The sequence below is a fragment of the Leopardus geoffroyi genome, chromosome B4, assembly GCF_018350155.1.
Source record: "Leopardus geoffroyi isolate Oge1 chromosome B4, O.geoffroyi_Oge1_pat1.0, whole genome shotgun sequence".
Taxonomy (NCBI): domain Eukaryota; kingdom Metazoa; phylum Chordata; class Mammalia; order Carnivora; family Felidae; genus Leopardus; species Leopardus geoffroyi.
In genome coordinates, this window is record NC_059341.1 from 73,961,828 (window position 1) to 73,969,480 (window position 7,653).

The 7,653-nt window shown below is 50.5% G+C and overlaps 1 protein-coding gene across 2 annotated transcripts in view; it reads right to left on the reverse strand.

Annotated features, from left to right (window-relative positions):
- SLC38A1 (solute carrier family 38 member 1) overlaps positions 1-5,829 on the reverse strand; it is a 70,181-nt gene extending 64,352 nt beyond the window's left edge. The window contains exon 1 of one of the 2 annotated variants that reach the window (XM_045466609.1): positions 5,445-5,829. The gene's annotated coding sequence lies outside the window, so the exon portion shown is untranslated. Of the gene's footprint in view, positions 1-5,107 lie in introns of both variants that reach the window. The other variant, XM_045466608.1, reaches the window with a different exon arrangement.
- Positions 5,830-7,653: the final 1,824 nt, after the last annotated feature.

Below are 7,653 nucleotides of genomic sequence, written 5' to 3' on the forward strand. Positions count from 1 at the left end.
CCTATCCCTTTCCTTTTCCTTTCCATTGTCTCTTTCTTTTCCAATCTTCTTCATCACTCCTAAAACAAGGAAACTGAGATCCACACATTTAATCTTTTATGTGTGGCCCTGGCTGTATCACTGGACAGGATTTTGTGCCTGGGAAAATTCAGGTTGTAAATTGTAACCTAAGGCTATGGTCCCATGATGTCAAAACTGGTTGGGTTAGTCAAATCAGGGAAAAAGTCAGTCAAGCTCACAATTCTGCATTACTTAGGCTTTATCAAGGAACATACGGAGGTCTTCATTTGATTTCTGACTTTGTTTTGTTTGCTTTAAAATCTAAGCCACTCAGTCAACTCAGTCAGTTGAGCATCTGACCTTTGATTTGGGCTCAGGTCACGACCCCAGGGTCATGGGATCAAGCTTTGCGTCAAGCTCGCGAGGAGCATGGAGGCTGCTTAAGATTTTGTCTCTCTCCCCTCTGTCCCTCCCCTGCTCATGCATGCATTCTCTCTCTCTAAAATTAAAAAAAAAAATTAATAAAATAAAATCTAAGCCACTGTGATTAGAATCATCCTTGGTGTTTTTAAAAAGCTCCTAAGTCTGGGCTCCACCCCAGGTCAACTAAATCTAAAGATCTAGAAATGGAATCTGGGCATTCACTGGTAGCTTTTCAAAGACCCCAAGTAGGTCTAATAGGAAACCAGAGTTGAGAATCACTAATCTAACTCATCCCCTAAAGCGGTGGATTAGCAGCACATTTAACTCCAGATAACTGGTCATCTTGGATGACATCTTGAATAGATCTTTTAACTTGTTCAAGGGTTTCCTCAGCAATATTTTCATTGTTATCTTCACAACTTTGCGAGTCAGGGAGCTCAAAAACTATTACTAGCATTGGAGAGATGAGAAAATGAGGCATAAAAACGTTAAATGATTTGCCCAAGTGTGCCCAGCTAGTTAATTGGCAAAGACACATTGTAACTTTACTTGAGGCAGAGTTCCTGGATTGTGAACTTGGTGCTCGCTAAATTTCCCCAAAACATAGTGCCTTCCTGATCACCAAATTCCTTCACTCTCAGTAGGTAACCCTAACACATAGGTGGGCACTAGAAAGTCAGTGACTATAATGTGGTCCGATTTCAGAAATAAGTATAACAATGTTTTTAAAAGCCTCGGTCTAGGGTCAGTGGTCCAAGGTGTCTTTTTCTGAAGTCTATGATGTGATTTTGAAAGTGCTTACTTCTACACGCACCCTTCCCCCCACCCCCACATCCCCTCTCAGAGTTTCCATTAAGGTATTATTTTGAGAAAAGCATTTTGAATGATTATGCACACAATTTCAGAGGTAAGGGGAGCTTTGCTGATCAACTTTCCCAGCACCTCTGATAGATGACAAACCGAAAGTCCCTTTTAATTCAATACATACGCAACACTAACATGGTACCAAGCACTTCATACCCGTTATCTTAACTACATCGTCAGGCTAACTCAATGAGATGGGTACCACTACCACCACCATTGTCATTCTCCTCATTCCCATTTAACAAACAGAAAACAAGGCAGAAACCCTGAAGTTTAGAGATGCTAAACAAGCTGCCCAATATCCCTGGGCAGGTACGTTGGGATCTGGAATTCATATCTGACTCAAACCCTCTGGCCTCATCCCCTACCTTCCATCACCAGGAGTGACAAAAGTGCAAGAAGTAAAAGATAAATCCTACGTAAAAAGTAAAAGGAAATGCTAAGAGATGATCAGTGAACACTTATTTGAAAGGGCAGAGAAGTGGTATTTGGGCTAGGCCTTCACAGATCCGTAGGATTTTAGTAGGCATTCCAGTCCAGAATCAACACCGATATTGAAGCAGAAAAGCAACAGGAAGAGCACTGGGTGAACTGAGAGAAAGAGAGGGAAAGATTCAAGGAGTCAGATCATGGAGGGTCCTGAGTGTCCAGCTAAGGAATTGAGACTGATTTTAGGCAATGGGAACCCCCTGAAGGTTTTTTTTTTTTTTTAATTTTTTTTTTAACGTTTTATTTATTTTTGAGACAGAGAGAGACAGAGCCTGAATGGGGGAGGGCCAGAGAGAGAGGGAGACACAGAATCGGAAGCAGGCTCCAGGCTCTGAGCCATCAGCCCAGAGCTGACACGGGGCTCGAACTCACGGACCGCAAGATCGTGACCTGAGCCGAAGTCGGACGCCCAACCGACTGAGCCACCTAGGCGCCCCGAGAACCCCATGAAGGTTTTTAGAAGCAAAGTCATTAGGAAAGCAAACTGAGTTTTAGAAATACAGATTTCATGGAAATGTGGAGATTGAATTAGGGGAGCAGAGCTTGGTACTGGAAGAGAGCAACCAGAAAGCTGTTAACACCTCATTCATTCCCTGCTTCACTCTTAACCACGTGTCGCACTTCCATGAAGCACTGGTTTCTTCAGGGCACCTCCACATCTGTTTCATGGTCTTCATATCCCAACACACTACTCGAATTGCCATGTCTAGGTCAGGTGACAGGAACCTGAACTTGGGCAAGTGGGAATGGAGATGAGAAGACAGGTTGGAGAGGCATTTGCAAGGGCCTGGTAACCCAGGGGATAGGGGAGTGGGTAAGAAAGAAGGAGAAGCAGGCGAGCCTAGTTGGCTCAGTTGGTTGGGCATCCAACTTCAGCTCAGGTCAAGATCTCACAGTTCGTGAGTTCGAGCCCTGCGTCAGGCTCTGTGCTGACAGCTGGGAGCCTGGAGCCTGCTTCAGATTCTGTGTCTCCCACTCTCTCTGCCCCTCCCCCACTCACGCTCTGTCTCTCCCTCTCCCTCAAAAATAAACAAACATTAAAAAACCTTTTTTTAAAAGAAAGAGCAGAGTTTAAAGAAAAGAAGAAAAAAAATTCTCATATTTAAACTTGGGAGAAAAGGGAACAAATGAGATAGAAAAAGGAAGGGATGGTCACCAGTAGCATAAAGAAATGAATGAGGTGGCTAAGGTCTCAATCCAAGAGGCATTTATTAAGCTGCTGCTCTGTGCTGGGCACTAGGGAAACAACAGTGAGTAAGATTGGTTTTTGTCCTCAACTATCACCAGGGGGGAGGAAAATATAAAACTAGAATAACCAGATGCCTGGCCTCCGAGTCTCTGGACAAATGTCACCCTCCCACACAGGCCCCGATAGAGGGTTATCTATTTCAAGCACCCATCCCTATCATGTGATCCTGTTTTACTTCTTCAATGCGCTAACAAAGATCTGAAATTCATTGTATGTGCGTTTATTGTATATTTCCCCCACAGAAGCAGGAACTTTATACAGTTACAAATAGTTAAGTCCTCAGTAAGATATATTTATTGAATGTGCTGGGGGGGGTGGGGAGAGTAAATAAACCTCATCAAGGTTTCAAGACCTCAAACCAAACTAGGCAAGCCTCCTAGATGCCGAGAATTGAAGCCACTCTGAAGAGTAAAACCCGTTTTGAAGTTGGGACCCACAACCGGTCGGTGCCCCAGCTGGACTGTTTCACATAGCTTTCAACCCACCCCGCGTGAGATGTTTAAGAATGAGGCCGGCCGGTCACCTAGCTCAGGTTTTATTTCCGTTGTTCCTCTGACGTCAGAAAAAGCACGAGTTGCCGCACAGTTTCTTCTATCAAGGTGACAATTACAGCCTCACTGTGCCCCGCGGTCTGCAAACCATACATTTATTCTCTCCTCCCCCTTATGTTAAAAAAAAAGAAAAGAAAAGAAAAAAATTTAAACTCCACTGCAGAGATGTCAAATCCCCATTTGCGTGTAAATAAATACCGTTTCTTAGTGCTGGGGGTCTTTTTCACTCTTAACTACCTAACATCGCCACGGATTCGTCAGAGAAAGTACGTGATCCTGGCGGCTCTAAGGTTTCCACGGGAGAAGCAGTGCTATAAAAACCGGGTCCGCGCCGCAGAGCGAGACACAAAGGACTCTCAACTGTAGCACCACCTTCTCAAGCCCCAGACAGCCTGTGAAAGGCATCCCGAAATGCGGTGACGCTGTGACCGCGAAATTCCTTTTGCCGCCATAGGCTCTTGTACACCCTGATTACAGTTCACCCCAAACCCAGGGGCGGGCGATTCCGCAGGGAAGCAGCGCCCATGCAGCCCCGTAACCTGTGGGGTCGCAGTGGGTGCTGAGCAGTTCGACGCTAGGGAAGCGGATTATGGGGGGGTGGACGGGCGCCCCAGGGCGTGCATTAGGACCGAGGAGCGCTTTCCTTCCGGCACCGACGCGGCGAGTTCAAAGGCCTTTTGTGGCAACATTTAGGAACGCGAGCGAGGTGCCGGGGACTGGGGGGGGAGGCGGGAGGAGAGGAGGCGAGGGCAGTCCGCGCCCGGGCCCCGCGCGAGCGGTAGCCTTTTGTTCGCCAGCGGAATCCAGCTCTCAGAACAGCACTTCTCTTTCTCCCCTTCTTCATTTAGGAAAGCACCTCTTCGGGGCGGGAAAGGGCAGTGAATCACCGCCGGCATCCTTTAGTAACCTTCCCCCCGCATCCTCCTACTCTAGTCTCCCTACAGAGAGAGGCAGACCTGGAGGAGAGACTGCAAACGTGCTCCTGTTTACTCGCGCTCGGCGGCTCGGTTCCCCGGCGGCGCCCAGGCCTCCAGCCCCAGCCGGACGCACGCATACCCCCGGGGGCATCACCTGCCCTCCTCTGGGCCAAGCGGACGCAGGAAATTCCCCCCAAAAGTCCAGGATTCGAGCACTTCTCGCGTACGCAGCAGCGCCCTCACGCCCGCTATACTCCTCGCCCTCCTCCCCCCAGACCCGCGTGGTCCCTGACCCCTCGCGTTTAACTAGATAACTAGATCTGGAGCCACACTCTCCCGCTATGAAAACAGACCCAAAAAGTAAGCCACAGCTCACGCAAAGGTGAAATCAGAGGCCCCTGCGCCTCCTTAGCTGCCGAGTGCGTCTGAAAGAACAGAGGACCTGGACTTTTCCAAAAAGCAAAATCCGAACGCATCCGGTAGAGCCGCACACTCATTCCTTCCATGCCCGCATGGGTGCCTTGTACGTTACCGCCTCCTCTCACATCTAAAACATCCCTTTCCTTCCCGCCGCCGCTCCCTCAAGCTCCCCTAGAAAAGCAAAATCGCCTTACCTCGGGCAATAAAGGGAAAAGTGGCCAAAGGAGACCAGGTGTCCGCCCTTCCGGGATTCCCCCCCGGCCGTGTGATGTCCTTTGTATCAAGGTCTGGCCGTCTCGGCCGGGAAAAGGTGGCCTCCGTCAGCAAGGGCTGGGCGGGGAAGCTTGGCGTGGCGTGGCGGATTTCCGAGGAAGGTGAAGGGCGGAGGTTCCCGGCGACCTTCAGGCAGAGCGGCGTGGCCACCCCAGCCCGCGCTCTCTGGCTCTCCTCCTCCTTTCTGGGCCGATTGCATCAGAGTCTCCCCCCACCGCCAACCCCCACCCACACTGTGCTCGCCAGCCTCGCACTTACATCCACACGCTAGGGCGCGGAGGGTCTCGAATCGCAGTCATTCTCCTACTGGGGGGCGCGTCGCCTTTGCGCATCCATGGCTCGTGATGGTTTAAAGGGGGAAAGTCAGGCCATTCCTCCGCGTCCCGCGTCCCGCCGCCTCCCCTCCCGCGCGCCCGCTCTTTAACCAAAGCTGCGTGTCACTGAGCGGTGCCCGTCACATGGTGTCTCCGCTGGCGGCCGCGCCTGGCGACCTCCCTCTTGCCGCTCTCAGAGGATGCAGCGACTGCGACTGGCGGAGACCGAGCATCGGGGAAGGGGCGAGGGAGGGGTTGCGGGGCGTGCGTGTGCCGGGCGCACTGACGGCGGCACCGGGAGCGGAGGCGGCGAGCAGCCTGGACACCTGCCCCACGCCCCCCTGGGGCCTGGCAGCGGGCCCAGAACCCGGCTGCGGGGCCGGATGGAGACCCGGAGCCCTTGGGAATGGAAGTGGGGGCGGCTAAGAGGGCGCCGGCGGAGGAAGGCTGTGTTAGCGGGCCGCATTTCGGGGTACGCCAGAGAGCAGATGGGCCGAGGGAGCCAGGGGAGTTGCATTGTGGGAAGGGCGCAGCGTGAGGATGGCCGCGGGAGTGGCTGGTCCGCGCGCAGCCCTGCAGGCGTCTGGAGCTGCGGGTGGCGATGGAGCGGTGTGTTGGCTCGGGGGACCGCACCGAGACGGGCCGGATCGGTTGGGGACGGGGGTGGGGGGCAGCAAGGGCACCTTTGGAAACCCTTTGTCCCTACCCCGCGGTGGGAGGCGCCTCCCCTCTTCCGGATCCAGCACCCGCAGACCTAGCCAGTCTTCCCTGAGACCTGTGCTTTGGCGCTCTGTTTGGGGGTCTGGGTGTGACGCGACCCCATAGATTTGCCGAGCTCGCAACGCGCACCTGCCTGGGCGCGAAGGGGCGCTCTTAATTCAGGGGCAGTGGGGAGCGAGGGATCAGGATGCAGGGGAGTGGGCAATTCGGCCAGTTTCCCTTTCTTTTGCTTCCTCTTTGTTTCAGGCACAGACCCTTTTAACTGGGCACTTCCCTGCAGGGGAGTTGTGTTTCCTTAAAATGGCGACAGGAAATCCCACCTGCGTCCCAGCCAATTAGGCTGTCATTATAGAGCGAAGTTGCGGGGTGGAAACTCGAGCTTTTTATTGACAGGAATCGTTCAGTCTCCGTGTTCCATCAAAACAGGAAAGGGAAGGTGAATCATAATTCTGAAATTAATCTACCTGGAGCGTTTCAACCGGGCAGACTGAATACGCCCTTATAGTAGTGGAGTGGCTATCACTTTTTTATTTTTTATTTTTTAATCACTGCTGCAAAAGTGAGAGGACAACCAAATTTCAGACTCTTGACAACTAAAATCCTTTTTCCCTTCGAGCGGCAGTAAATGGGTTTCGTTAATATAGCAGTAGCCTCCTGAGAACCCTATTTCGTAGGTAATGTTCTTGCATAAACCCGAGAAATTGAAAATGCAGTGCAAACAGAAGGGGGCAGAATGATGGCCGCTTACCTCCCATGGACCTGTGTTCAAATTCTGCCTCTGACAGTGCTGCCCTCCCAGGCCTCACTTTTGTCCTAGCCCTGTTTTCCCAACTTGTTGACAGAGGGTTAATTGTACCCACATCATAGTAATGTTCTACAGGTCCTCAAAAAGTTGATTTCTTTCCTACAGGAAGCTAATTTAGTATGGACTTACTAATTTGAAGTAGTGTGTGCATCTTGCCTGGCAAAATAATTCTGATAAATAAGGAAAGAAATCCGAATAGGCAAGATAGGTTAAACCGTGAGCATGGTTCTATAAGTCTCTTGAAATCTTTACTGTATAGGACAGAAGGTATATTCACCAATATTTGTTCGGAGAGCATATGATCTCAAGCTCATCCTTTGATTAACTTATTTGCCAGTTTCAGGGTACCAAAAATGCTGCAATTACCTGGCATTTTTTTTAATTGGATTCAAGAGTGATGTATTGAATTCTACTCCTTGCCAGCCTCTGTGCTATCACTTTACACATAAATATTATCTCATTTAATCCCTTCAACCACTCAATTAATTGGGTATTATCCTCTTTGTTTAAACAAGAAAGCAGGTTCAAAGAGGCTGAATTGGCCTTGTTCACTGAAGGCAGAACAAGGTGAAGGTGGAAACCGGGAAGTGGTCCCTGGTCAGGTCTCAACTGAAAGTCTGTGCTCGAG